The 14685-nt window shown below is 47.7% G+C and overlaps 2 long non-coding RNA genes across 6 annotated transcripts; one reads left to right on the forward strand and one right to left on the reverse strand.

The window, feature by feature from the left end:
• Nucleotides 1–2151: 2151 nt before the first annotated feature.
• Gm40008 lies at nt 2152–14376 on the reverse strand. 5 transcript variants are annotated; one of them, XR_867063.3, is made up of 4 exons: nt 11175–11329; nt 10099–10288; nt 9017–9163; nt 2152–2232 (listed from the first exon to the last, which is right to left on the reverse strand). It is a non-coding gene; the product is annotated as a predicted gene, 40008 (long non-coding RNA). The 5 variants fall into 5 exon arrangements; XR_867060.2 differs by lacking the exons at nt 2152–2232; nt 11175–11329 and adding exons at nt 6761–7036; nt 14264–14376; XR_867059.2 differs by lacking the exon at nt 2152–2232 and adding an exon at nt 6761–7036 and having other exon boundaries at nt 11175–11322.
• Nucleotides 4919–9080, forward strand: Gm14275. The gene is made up of 2 exons (XR_003953973.1): nt 4919–4952; nt 6911–9080. It is a non-coding gene; the product is annotated as a predicted gene 14275 (long non-coding RNA).
• Nucleotides 14377–14685: the final 309 nt, after the last annotated feature.

Raw genomic sequence — 14685 nt, forward strand, 5'->3', positions numbered from 1 at the left:
CTGCCTTCCTTAATTGGGTTCTCTGAAAGGCCTTGCCATCGCTCCCTGAAATACAAGGCTTTAACAAAATTCGGAGTAGAAGCAGGAGAGTGAGTCACAGTTACAGGAAGGTTTCATAAATATTATGTAAAACAATGACCTAGGGCAGCTGCTGAACTCACGCAAGAGGTCATGACTCACTGGAACAGTCGTGAGGGGCGGGAGGTGAAAGGTGTGAAGCCTGGGTCGGTCATGCTTTACCCACACAGTCCCCATCCAGGACCGTGGGCTACATACACCCTCGATTTCTGATCAGGAGTTCAGGAAGTCACTAGAGTCACTCACGAGAGCCGGGCACAGAGGCCCCCTTGCTGCAAGTTGCCATGCGGAGGTGGCCCTTGTTGAAGAATGAGTCGCATCCCCATGCTCAAACGCTTGTGAAGTGACTCCACTGTGCATGGTTCTATGGGACAACGGAGAGGCACGGCTGCCAGGAAGCTTCAGACAAGAAAGTCACATTTATATCTGTGTCCATCCAACTTGGTGTTTCCAATAAAATCTCATTCCAGTAGACCTCCCCCACTGCAGCTTTGGCCCTTCCTCAGACACTGGACCACACTCGGCCACATGTCCCTCTAACATTGTTAATTCCACAGCCTCCCTAAAATCTATTCCCACCTACCTAGAGTAAAATAGCCAAACCAAGCTGGAGACAGCCCACGCCCTTCCTACAGCCTTCCTCGGCATCTGACTCTTTCTGCGATGAGGCATTAAGCCTGTCTTTCCAGAATGTTGGTGAATTATATTCGAGAGGCCGGTGTGTAGTGGCACAGCTTGCTGCAGCCAGCACAGCATGGGCATCACAGGGACCTGGGAAGGAGGGCAGTGGTAGACAGAGACACAAGGCTCGCTCCAAGAATGAACATTATTTTTTCTGCTATTCTTTACATTCTATTTTACTAGATACTGGAAAGATCTGTGCAAGCAGAGCTTGATCTATCTTTGACCCTTTGTCTGGGTTCTCTCTTCTGCCCTTGTGGCCATGTTTTGCCCCAGAGGATATTTCTCCTGGTTTTTTACTCATGCCTGCAGGTTTCCACAGTCATAGCGCCACATCTGGGTCGGGGTTTGTACCCCAGAAAGGAACTGCAGACCTTCTGGAGCGCAACAACACAACATCTCTGCACTTGGGAGGTAGAAATAGGAGGATCACAGATTCAGGGGAAGATCGGGCTGTCTGAAGCCCTGACTCAAAAAGGGGCAGAGATGTATCTATTTGAAGTTACATAGGCATTTTCCAGTGGGTTGGATGTGGTGGTGGCACATGGCTGTAATCCCAGCACTTGGGAGCCTGAGGGCTCTCTGAACTCTTCCTGGGACAATGAGCAAATACCACCGACTCTAGATAAGGTACCAACAACAGAGCATTACAGATGGTGTGAACCACCATGTGGTGGCTGGAAATTGAACTCAGGGCCTCTGGAAAAGCAGTCAGTGCTCTTAACCGCTGAGCCATTTCTCCAGCCCTTAGTTAGGGTTTTGCTGCAATGAAACACCACGACAAAAGCATCTTGGGAGGGAAAGGGTTTGTTTGGCTTACACCTCCACATCGCAGTTCATCATAGAAGGAAGTCAGGGAAGCCACTCAAACAGGGCAGGAACCTGGAGGCAGGAGCTGATGCAGAGGCCGTGGAGGAGTGTTGCTTACTGACTTACTCAGCTTGCTTTCTTACAGAACCCAGGGCCACCAGCCACAGTGGGCTTGGCTTTCCCACATCAACCACTAATTAAGAAAATGCCTTACAGGCTTGCCTACAGCCCACTCTTCAGACGCATTTTCTTAGTTGGGGTTCCCTCCTCTCAGATGATGCTGGCCTGTGTCAGGTTGACATAAAATTAGCCAGCATGGATGTTAATGGTGGCTGGAAGAGATTGTTCAACAGTTAATAGCACTGGCTGCTCTTCCAGAAGACCTGGGTTCGGTTCCCAGCACCCACAAGGCAGCTGACAACTGTCTATAGCTTCAATTCTAGAGTGTGTGATGGCCCCTGCTAGCCCTCAGAAACTCTATACAAATTTGCACAGATTTACATGCAGGCAAAATACCCATACACATAAAATAAATAAACCATTTATTTATGGATGTGTTCGGACAGCATTCCACAATTTAAAGACAGGAGGAATTCCATGAGTTCAAAGCCGGATTTGGATGCATACCGGGTACGAGGCCAGCTGGAGTTACAGAGCAAGACCCTGTTGAAAAAATTAAATAAATAAATAAAAATAAAAAAACTAGACAGATTTTTTTTAATGGACATGGACTTCTTAAAATGAAAAACTAGAGTCATTTCTTCCATTAGTCAGTGTATGTTGGCTTATCCCACAAAAAGGATTCTAAATTCTCATTCCATCCTCTAACAATCCAAAGTCTACTGCAATCCAGGGCACCCTCGCCAGTCCAATGGCAGTCTCTGGGGACTCAGAATTCCAGGCTGCAGCAACCAGATGCCCCCACAGAGAGACTCTATCACTAGCGATCAAATGTTTCTGTCTCCACCTGAAAACCAAGACTGTCACGCATGACTCAATGGCAACAACAACAAAAAAGTGACCATTTGTGCATTGCAGAGCACAAAGCACTGTAACGCTCTGTGTATCCAGCAACGGAGGAGGACCAGATATCAATGAGCAGAAATACGGGGCCTCTCACATCATAAGAAGTCTGTAAATCCAAAACTAAATATCATTAAAGCAAGCAGCTTATTAAACTCTAGCTACGTACTGTTGACTGTCAAGGAAAAAACCAGAGGTAAGAAGAGCTAAAGGAAGCCCAGGGGAATTGCTTCTATGTGTCATGACAGATGGCCGCTCCAGAAGTCAATGTAAGCCAATATAATAAAAAGCCACCGATGTGGTTTAAAGTGCTTGAGGCTGACAAAGAAGTCCATTAATTCTCTATTGTTATCACCATCAACAACTCAGAGAAGCATTACAGCCAACACCTACCAAACATCAAACAATTATCAAATAAAGACCATGCTGAAACATCTCATCCATGGGATGGGCACGATGGCCCAGCTGGTAAAGGCACTTGCCACCAGGCCTGGCACTTCAGTTCGATCCCTGGGACCTACATACAGATGGACTCCCAATGATGTACACACACACACACACACACCCATAAACACATGAATTTAATTATAAAAAGAAAGTGTTATATGTTGCACATACAAGCTATGAAAGAATCACAATGAAGTAGAGATTTAATTTTCTAAAAGCATTATTGGCCATTATTGGGGGGCTCGGGGTGGTGGCACATGCCTTAAATCTCAGTAAAGGAGGGAGAAGCAGGCAGATCTTCATGAATTTAAGGCCAACCTGGTCCACACAGCAAGTGTCAGGCCAGCAAGGGCTACTTAGTGAGACCCTGTCTAAAAAAAGAAGAAGAGGAAGAGGAGGAGGGGGAAGAGGGAAGAAGGAAGGGAAAGAGAGAGAAAGAGAGAGCGAGAGAGAGAGAGTGAGAGAGAGAGAGAGGGAGGGAGAGAGAGAGAGAGAGGGAGAGAGGGAGGGGGAGAGGGAGGGAGAGGGAGAGAGAGAGAGAGAGATGCTCTGGCTGTGGTCCATGGGCTCACGCGTTTGAACACTTGGTCCCCAGCTGCTTCTGAGTGAGGAGGCTGTGGAGCATTCTAGAGTTGAGCTAGCAGATTTGGGGTCAGAGGGGAAGAGTTTGATGTTTGAGGCCAGGCAGTACTTTCTACCTGAATCTGACTCTAGGTCAGCCAAGACCTGAGGAGTCCCAGACACACATGAACTCCACAGCTTTCTTGCCTGTGCTTCCAGACCATGAGCCAAAGAAACCCGACCTCCTTCAAGCTGCTTCTCGCCAAGTGTTTGGCCACAGCACAACTCAACATGTGTGTATGGGGCGGGGGCATGGAATGGTCCTGTGTTGTTGGTCTCTGTGTACCACACTTCCTCTATAGACCGTACCTCTGGCTTCATTATATTATTTAACCCACAGAATTCCCACCCACCAAGTAGGGGTTCAAACCCCAGTTTAATTTTTTTTTCTCATAGGATTAAAGAAATGGCTTTGAGATTAGGAACACTTGTTGCTTTTGGAGAAACCTAAATTTAATTTCTAGCTCCCACACTGAGCAGTTTACAGCTGCCCCTCCAACCCCCCAGGGTGGAGATGGGGGCTGTCTGACTCCCTCTGCTGATTTCCGTGGGCACTGCCCTCCTATGTGCACATGCACACAGTCCCACATATAGACATAATTTAAAAATAAAAATAAACCTTAAAAACAAATGCCATCCTGAGTATTTAAAAAAGATCATTGCCAGCCAAAAAGTTCAATAAAGCCAATGTGTGTGTGTGCCCACTGGTGTCCTTTGGCTGATAAAGGGGAATTTAAGGGGAAATCCACTGTTGCTGTTTCTCAACTTTAGGTCAGCAATATGTATGAACCCTAGGCATGACTACATAACTCATTATATAACTTAATTATTGTAAGAGATGGAGCTAGCTGGAAAAAAATCCACTATCATCCACATCACTGAGACCAGAAAAAGCCCCCTCAGCTACCCTTGGGAGGCCCTCTCCAGTGACATGTTTGGTGCTGTACCACAGTGTCTAGACTTTTTTTTCACTCAAAATACTTCCTCTTCCAAATAAATTGTTCACAAACTAGCAATCTGTGTGGTTTGAATAGGTATGGCCCCTGTAGTCTCTGTGTTTGAATGCTTGACCCATGGGAAGCGGTACTATTAGGAGGTGTGGCCTTGTTGGAGGACATTGTGGGGACAGGCTTTGAGGTCTCCTATGTTCAGACTACACCCAGTGTGGCACATAGTCACTTCTGCTGCCTGCTGATCAAGATGCAGAATTCTGAGCTCCTTCTCCAGCACCATGCCTACCTGGATGCTGCCATGTTCCCACCTTGATGATACTGGACTGAACCTCTAAACCTGTAAGCCACCCCAACTAAAAATGTGGTCCTTTATAAGAGTTGCCTTGGTCATGGTGTCTGTTCACAGCAGTGAAACCCTAACTAAGACACCGCCTGATCTGTCTGCAAGTTCTTTAGTGTTTAAGAAGACCTGGGACAAAGAGACACGGGGTCTAACGTGAAGCAAAGACTCCAGGGGCTTTGTTCGAATGCAAAGGGAGGGGATGCTGGGCTGGTCGCCAAGAACAGGGGCATTTCCTTGGGTTTCCCAGGTGGTCTCTCCATTTGCTCTGGTGACCTACTTGCTGTGTCATCTGTTTCTACGTAAAGAAAAATGTCAGCTTTAAGTCATTTTCACAAAAATTTTTTAACCTCCTTATATTTTAATTTTGTAACTGTGTACATGTGCGTGTGCTACCTGTGTATGGGCGTGTGCACATGAGTGCAGCGTCCATGGAGGCCGAAGGTGTCAGAACCCAGCAGCTGCAGTTAAAGGCAGTGTCAGGCAGCCCGGTGTGTAGTCGGGGAACTTTATGGGAGGGGGCACAGTATAGAAACAGATAACATGTCTGCACCATTATTGGTTGGGGTATTGTAAATAAGAGAAAGAGAACAGTCAGAGGTGTCTGGGGGAGTCTGCCACTGTTGCTTCGCAGGGACACAGAGAGAAACAAAGAACCAAGAACCTGCTCTCTTTCCCCCTCCCCTCCCTCTTTGCCTCTACCTCTGTCGCCCTTACCCTCCCTCTCCCCCTCCTCCTCCTCTCTTCCCCACGTGTTCCCGACCAGCCTCTTCTCCCCGCCCCCCCTTTCTGTCCTTCTCTGTTCCCCTCCTTTTTCTGCCTCTACCCCCTTCTCTAGGTCCCTCTCCTGCTGATAAGCTCTCTTTTTACACTAAGCTTGTCAGAGGCTGGTTCCTCCGCATGGGCGTGCTGAGGTGCTTCCTCCCGCCACATCATCACCTCCGTTTTATGAGGTGAGATGGCAGGCCTGCACCATGGTCACAGCACCAGGCCCAGTTCACGTCACTGTCACTGTTAGAGCCACCCATGTTCTACCAACACTGGCACCGTCAGCCTTCAACGAGTAAGGGACAAAGAAAGGAATCTGGCTCTACTTTTCTTACCCTGCCAGGCCACTATTCTGAGAATGACTAATTGGTGATATCAGAAATTGTGTGTGTGGCAGAGGTTGGGAGGGATTAATGGATACTGAAGGAGTTATTGTCTTCAGTTCTATGGGGACTAGTGAGCCCGCCAGGTGCCAGGCTCCACATGCATCGTAATGCAGATGACCCGGGTTAGACTCAGGGGGTCACAAAACAGAAAGACATGTATGTAGGGAAAAGTTTCAAGGGAGAGATTGACAGGGGTGGGAAGCGGGGGATAAAAGAGGGTGGGGGTGAAAGGGATCAGGAGGTGTTAGCATTTTGTCTTGGCTCTGCCCCATAGTTACCTGGCAACTGCCAGGTGTGCCTGACTCACTGTAAAAGGGGCTGCTCACCCCATCCTCTCTCTAGCCTTCTTGCTCTCACTCTGTCTTCTCCTCCCACTTCCCCTCTCTCCCTATTCCCCTCCCCCCTCTCTCCATGTGCTCATGGCCAGCCTCTATTCCTCTTCTCTCTCTCTGTCTCTCTGTCTCTCTCTCTCTCTCTCTCTCCCTCTCTCTCTCTCTTTCTCTGTCTCTACTACCCTCTTAACTCCCCTCCCCATGTAATGAGTAAACTATACTATTCTATACCTTCGTGTGGCTGGTCCCTCAGGGGGAAGGGATGCCTTAGCATGGGCCCACTGAGACATCCCCTCCCCCACATAACTGACTACACATCTATCAAGCATATTCCTTCTCTCTTTATTTTTGTAAAACACAACAGGAGGTATTGTTTATGTGCAGTATCATCAAAGAATACATTTAATTGATAAAATAAATGTGAGTCTCTTGCTCATTTGAGCTTTCTTTCTGCTTTTTAAACAACTTCAGGTTGACCTGGAGAACTGGCTGGTCAAAGGTGTTTGGTCCTGGCTCCACCGCTGGCAGTTGCTTGCTTTGTCCTCTCGGAGTCTCATGCCGTGTGGTGTCTCCCAGAACTCTGGGTGTATGACCATCCTGAAACCGGATGAGATCATGAAGAACTGGACACTATCATATGCATGTCCTTGGGGCATTGCCACACCATGTGGTCATCTACAAAGTTCATAAAGAACAACTGCACAATTGAGTTTCAAATTTTTTTAATTAATTATTAATAAGTCGCAAGAAATCTCATGCTTTACACAGGTATTCAGTTTTGTGTCTGGTCACATTGTAAGCTATCCTCAGCTGCTTGTGATCTACAAGCCACAGCTGGGACACGCCCATCAGCCTTGCTGGGGGGGCGGGGGGCCTTTATCTGCTCCTCACACACGGGAGGGTGTCCTACCAGACATCACAAAGCACGATTTTGAAAACAAAACCACCGTGTACTTCAAGATGGCCGATGCAGCGCTTTAAGCCCTGTCAACAGTCTGAACACAAGACCGCTCCCCCACGCTCCACAGAGGCAAGAGGCCAGTGAAGATACTTAGAGCAAAGATTATTTGGAATTTTTCTTGTTTCGTGTGTGTGTGTGTGTGTGTGTGTGTGTGATATTATGTATGTGCCTTACATGTGTACAGTAGCCTGTGGAAGTCAGAAGGGTTTGTGTGCCCTGGAACAGAGTCACAGATAGTTGTGAGCCACCATGTAGGTGCTGAGAACTGAATTCAGTTCCTCCGGAAGAGCAGGAAATGCTCTTAACTATTGCGCCATCTCTCCAGACCCGGGTTTCTTTATATTTATAAGGGCATAGGTGTCTTCATGCAGGGACAACAACTGTTCTGATGACTTGACAGATCTCTGTCATGATCCCCAGGACAGCCCTGCAGGCAAAAAGCTATTCCAGGCTCCCATTGCACAGACAGGCACGGTGAGGGGTGGGGTGGGTGAATACTTGCCAGCATAACCGACAGGGATTTGTAGGGCTTAGGGGTGTAGCTCAGTTATCAGAGAGCTTGCCTGGCAGCTTGGAAGCCCTGGGTTCCATCCCTGATGTCACACAGCCCGGGCATGACGGGGTATGCCCATAATCCCATCATGAGGAAGGGGAGGCAAGAGAATCGGAAGTTCAAGGTCATATTCAACTACATAGTGACTTCCAGGCCAACCTGGATTATCACATGAGACCCTCTCTCTAGCTAATTAAACATAATTAAAGGGGAAATGTCTCATCCTCAGGCTGAGATGAACTTCTACCCTACCCTCGATGTCCAGACAGCCATGAAGCCCCCAGCACATACCATGATGGTTCTCCTTACCTTTCTGCCCTAGCTTGGAAACTTCTGCCCACATATTGCCCTTCTCCCTGGCTCCACTGACAACAAACTCACCTTGTCCTCTTCTTTCTTTCTCTACGCCCTGCCCCACAACCTTGAAGGACCCTGGCCACTCCTCTGACTGATAGAGACAGTCAGGGAAGGTGACCTGCTAGAGCTGGCCCAGTAGGAGGATATACACAGCCCTGGGGCCTGTGAACAGAGAATTCTTTCGAGAATCCTAGAGCCCAAAGGTGGGGTCAGAGACGGAAAGTGGGCTTGCGCCATGGACTAGCTGGGTCTTGGCCCCGTGCAGTCAACAAAGAATAAAAACATTCTCCCGGCCTCACGTGGCAAGGACTCATGCCAGGCTCTGAGGACTCCACCAGCCTGGAGCCCAGCTGCCTTTCCTCATCTCTGTCAGGTCTACAGGGACCCTAAGGGGTTTTCCAGCCCCACACCATCTTTACAGCTTCTGCCTCCTGCCTGCAGTCAAGGCTAGGCCAAGTTCCATTCTTCACCCGCAGGAGCAATCTTGAGTAAAACATCTTAGAATGTACTGCCTGACAGTCACCTGACACTCTGGAAAGTCCCAGGTAGAGTTCAAATGCGTGTCATGCTTGCTAGCCAATAGATTTAAAGGTCAAGATGCTTAGCCAATAAGCTTGAACTGTAACCTTGCTGATGTAACCTGTGCCCCTAAAAAGTATAAAAACTGCTTGTAGTAGCCATTCGGGGTCGCCTTCTCATCACTCACCTTGAAGGACTGATTGAGGTTGACCCTGATGCGCTGGAAAATAAACCTCTTGCTTTTGCATCAATCTTCGTCTCGGTGTCTCACTCAGGGGCATCGTGAAGTAAGTGCCACTGACTGAGGGTTGGGGTCTTACAGCCTCACAAGGGTCTGAGGTTGGCAACACCATTATGTGCCCATTTTGCAGATGAGAAAGAACCAAGGTTAGCAAATACAAAGAATTATACGCCGCCCCCCCCCCGACTCTGTGCCCTGAAGGGGTGGAGTATGAACTAAAACCTGGTGTTTATATATCCCTACTTCCCCCTGCTATCCAAACTGGACTCCTTCTAGTGGGTCCCCAAATGTCCAGCTACCTCATCATACTTCCCCCTGCCCCATCCCCCACAATGGCCTACCCAGCTCTGACCTCATCCTGTCTCCAGTGACAGGCTTCAAAGCAGGGTCTATAGACCATGAAGATGCTAGGATCAGCCCTTGGGGGCCATGTTAAAGGAAGAACTGCCCGGGGCTCAGATCCCCACCTGAGGCTGCTCCTATACTGCAGGTGCTCAGAGCATCCTAGCCGCTCCCCCTGCCTCTGCCTCTCATCACCTCCCTCTACCCTGCACAGTGTCGAGGGTTCCCAAGTCCCCAGACTGCAAAGGCTCCACACAAAGAGCCTCACTCTAAACCCCGGAGTCAATGTGGAGGAGATGGAGGATGCTAAAGTCTAGGGGATGAGTCCTCCACACTCTCGGCAGCTCCCATTCTTCTGTTTCTGCACTCTGGTACCCAGAACCCACTGAGCTGTCAGCTCACAGAGCATTAAAAATAAACCGTATGATGAATTCTGGTGTGCTTTCCGGCTCCTTGCTCTGAAGGAGCTTAGACAATGGGGTGGGATCACTGGTACAGAGCTCCTTTCTCCCCCTCAGTTTATTCATGTGTGAATAAGGCTTCCTGGCATTTACATCGCCAAGAAACGAGAAGTAAGCTGAGAATTAACGCTACTCCCTCTCTCATTAGATCAGTAATTTCTTCCTTTTGAGCCTGGCTTTTAGTGCCCCAAGCATCTTATTAAGACACGGCCCAAAAGCTCTTACCTTTATGATCAGTAATCACATCCCCTATTTCATATTGAATTCGTATTATGTAGTTTAATTATATTAATCGTAATTGGATTTCAAGTCAGTCTTGGCTTTTAAAAGAAGCCTTGTGGTGCCAAGCAGCAATGTTTTTTATTCAACGTATATAAGTTTGCTTGCAGACAATCAGAATGAGCCATAAAAAAATCTTTTGGGAAAAAAAACATATATTTTATTAGTAGTAATATAAATGGAAATGCAAAAAAAAATATGTACATTCGAGGAGAAAAAGAGAACAAAATAAAAATTTAACCAGCTTCGGCGTGCACCTCCAAATGAATTGCAGTGATTTTGGATTCTGTTAGAGATGTTTTTTATTAAACATGTGACCAATATTTATGATGCGCCAAAAGTAATATTCTTCGAAATTATTCAAATGTATAAAGAAAAGTTTTGAATGTCAAGTTCAAGATGTGTAGAAGCCATTCCTATGTTAAAGACTGAATGTTTGTGTTTCTTAAGTGCTAACTGTTGAGATCCTACCCATATCCATGAGCAATGGGGCTCCTGGGAGATGACAAGGCCTGGAGGCTCCACCAATGGGAAGGTGCCCTAATGAAAGGACCCACACACACACACCCCAGCCATCTAGCCTCCTTTCGCCAATGAAACATAACACAAAGGGGCCAGCTTGCATCCTGAAGAAAACTCTCATTAGACCTCAATTATCCTTGCAGTCTTAGCTCACTCAGACTTCTACTCTCCAGGCCTCGGAGAAACCAATTCCTGATATTAGACACCACTGTCTGTGGGCTCAAGAAGGCACAGTTTTTCTAAATAGTTTTATGATGGCCGACAAGAAACTGAGCCATGGACCAGCAAGATGGCTGATGGGGAAAGGCACTTGCCACCAAACCTGGCAATGTGAGTTCAAACCGTGGGATGGCAGAAGCCAACCAACTCCTACAACTTGTCCTCTGACTGCCACAGGCACCCGGGAGGTTCATGCCCTCACCACACACACACATACAGAGAGAGAGAGAGAGAGAGAGAGAGAGAGAGAGAGAGAGAGTAAACAAATGGAAAAGTGGCACCTGTTTTTGTGTCCCTTCCTCCAAGGAGAGAATTAAACAGCTCAGTGATCCATTCTCTTGATTACTCACTCATAACCAGGTACAAAGACGCAGCTAAAACCCCACCCCCAGCTTACCCAGTTAACACATGCATACCCAGTTAACACGTGCACACCCAGCTGACACGTGCACACCCAGCTGACACGTGCACACCCAGCTGACACGTGCACACCCAGCTGACACGTGCACACCCAGCTGACACGTGCACCGAGTCCCAGTCACTGAAAGAAGCAACCCTCACTGGTCCCCCTGAGAGCTCTGCTGGTCACTTCAGGTACATGATAAAGGCAGAGGAGTATTTTTTACTAGGAGATGACCAGATTCAGGGCTGAAATAAGATATTTTTTTCTAATTAAGTGGCTGCCAGAGAGATGTTCCATCTGCAACCTATTGTTTGATCAAACAGTGCATGTCTTCCAAGAAGGGCAGTTCCGCAGAAAAAATAATTAAAACATGGAAATGCCACACACGAAACTCGGCCTGCTTGCAGACTTCCAAGGGTCTTTTCAAGATGAGTCATAGGATCTAAAAGTGGGGATATTATGTCATCATAATATGAGTTACACTCAGGTTGAGTTCATGATTGATTAAAGACCCTTCTATGAAGGTTAAGAAAAGCACAGGATGGGACGATGCCCAGCTCCAGGAAGCCTGTACCAGAGCTGCCACCTAAAGAACATCAAGAGGGGACAAGTAGGGTAACCCAGAAGGATGGCTTCAGGCAGAGACAGCACACAACATCTGCTGCCCCACTGGTGAGTCCTCCTGGAAAGTGGACTAAGGTTGATCCACTCAGGGTGTGCTGCTGTAGCAGTCTCCTTCTAGATAAAACCTAAAACCTAAATCTTGGAGGGGGGCTCTTTAAGACACAGGATGTCCTAGAAAGAGGTGGGACATTCCATACCACGGGCAGCTCAGGAAGTAAACAACTCAAAGGTTTCAGGAAGTCCCTGAAACAGATCAGATTCACTAAGCTTCTCCTTCCCATAAACAAACAATAAGGAGTGCTAGGAGACAGCCTGAAATAGGCTAAGCTCCCTGGAAGAGCAGAGACCAGCCAAGCTGCTGGAAGAGCCACAGACCAACTGAGCGGTCTGGAAAGGACACTCTCCTACCTGTTGAACTGCCTGCAACCTGTACAGTGAGCTCCAAGCTCTTAGTTCTGTGGGCTAACAGCCATGCTGGGGTGGGCTTTGGTGACATGGCCATCATTGAGTCATTTCTGCCCCTGTGAGTGAGCCCCCACCCACATTCCTATTCGGAACACCAATACAATTCATTGGCTCTCTAAGTTGGATTTTGGTGACATCTGTAATTTGGTCTGATGTTGGTTCCCCAGCTTAGGAATTTGATGTTGGTTCTCCAGCTTATGTCTCCCCAGAAATAGTGCTACATATCAGGGTAACTGTGTTGTTCAGGACAGCAGCTTGAGGAAGTGTCTTTACCTGAGTTATCCCGTCTTATAAAGCAACACTGTTGACCTGAGTTTCTCCATCTTGGGTCTAAGCACCAAGGCAGAACAGCCCTGTTTCTTATACTGCCTGCCAAAATCTGCCCCCACCCCAACAGCAGGAGGCACAGACTGATTAATGATTTGTGCCAATAAATAGCAGCCCTGTGGGCACCCAGTCCTATCAGAAACCCAAGATTCACAAGTCCATCATTTACACCAGGTAGAGCCCCTCACCTGGAGCACAAATTGAGAACAGGGTCAGTAAGATGGCACAGTGGGCAAAGGTGCTTGCTGCTAAGCCCAGTGACCTGAGTTCAACACCCAGGAACCATACACAGTGAAAGGACTCAAGTCCCAAAGGTTCTCTGAGCCCCACTCTCAGTATCACATGCATGATAATATAATTTAGACTTTTATTCATTTATTTTGGTTTTTAGAAGTAGGGTCTCTCTATATAGCCATGGTTGTCCTGAAACTCACCATGTAAATTGGGCTGGCCTTGATCCACAGAAATCTGCCTGCCTCTGCCTCCCAAGTGCTAGGATTAAGAGCATTTGCCCTCTTGCCTGGGTTAAATGTTCATTTTTTTTTAATTACTTTATATGTATGAGTGTTTCTTGATTCCTATGGAGATGTGTCAGTCTCAGTAGTCCGCTCACCTCAAACCTTGAGGATAACTTCTCTGAACCATGCAGGCTCCTTAACCGTTCTGGAGCCATTCTAACACACACACACACACACACACACACACACACACACACCATGGTATGAAATATAGGATCTGAGAATTAGTATTAGGAAAGACATCATCGTGTAAACCTCTTGTCCAATCAGCATTTGTGCTCGGGGCTGCTTGTGCACCCCTCTGTCCAGTGTTGCCATCGATGACACTGTCCAGAATTGGCCACAAGCATCAGAGAGTGAGGCCAAGCACTCACCACTCAGAGAGCAGCCGGGATCCCCTTCGTATTGGGAACACAAACCGTCAGAACCCTGCTGGCTGTGCTTGCCTACTTGGTTGGCATGGCTATGCACCCTACAGCAGAAAGTAAAACTTTGTGCCTTGCTGAAATACTTTGGATTGCGTGGCCTTTTTCTTGGGACCCCCAGGCCCATCTGTACTATTGCTCAGGACCACCCCAGTCCCTCCCCCTGAAGTCTTTCTCTTCTGTGCCCCAATTGTTACAGGTGTGGATGGGGTCCAGAGGGAATCCACTTGGGTTTCAGGTTCCTGTGGCCCTGGAACAATGGCCTGCTCCAGGGACATAAGAGGAGTGGTAGAAACAGTCAGGTGACTAAGAAAGAGCCATGGAACTCAGGCAGCACTAGGAGAAATCCTAGCTTTGTCTGAACGTCAAATGTCACAAGCTGCCACCTGACCAGGCCCAGCTAATCAGAAGAGTCTGTCCTGGCCTGCAGCTTCTTGCAGCTTTTACAATTTGAGCACCTGTGTGAAATCCCCTGTCTTCATGACCACCTGAGGGTATTTCCAGGTCCCAAGACTATGGAAGGGAAGTGTCTATCACACTTGACAGACACACATGTTGTGGCCATTAGAACATTCTTTCATTAGTAAGCCAGATCTTGTCTTGTTTACCTGGTCAGCTGTGTCAGCCGCAGCTTTGCAAATGTATACAGACTGAGTCAAGACGAAGGGGAATCCACTCGAGCAGGCAGGGACAGAACTGTAAATCTTAGCCCGAGCTGTCTCTGCTCCACCCTGTAGCATTCAGACAGACATCAGTCAGACATCACAGTGCAGGGCAGCAGCAAGGTCATCACATTGGATGCCACTGAAATACCAAATGTTTAGCATGTGTTCTTCCCTTCTTCAAGAGAACGCCCCTTAGAGTGAAAGTGAACCAGAGACTTTGGAAAGGTTAGAAGCTCAAACTGGCATTGAGTCAGAATCACACTTCTTTATAACATGTTTATATAGCACCTGAATTTGGGGACACGGTGTTCCAAGTAGCCCTAGGTTGAGGCAGGGAGGGGATCACTCCTCTGTTCCATTTGTTT

This window comes from Mus musculus, chromosome 2 (assembly GCF_000001635.26).
Source record: "Mus musculus strain C57BL/6J chromosome 2, GRCm38.p6 C57BL/6J".
Taxonomy (NCBI): domain Eukaryota; kingdom Metazoa; phylum Chordata; class Mammalia; order Rodentia; family Muridae; genus Mus; species Mus musculus.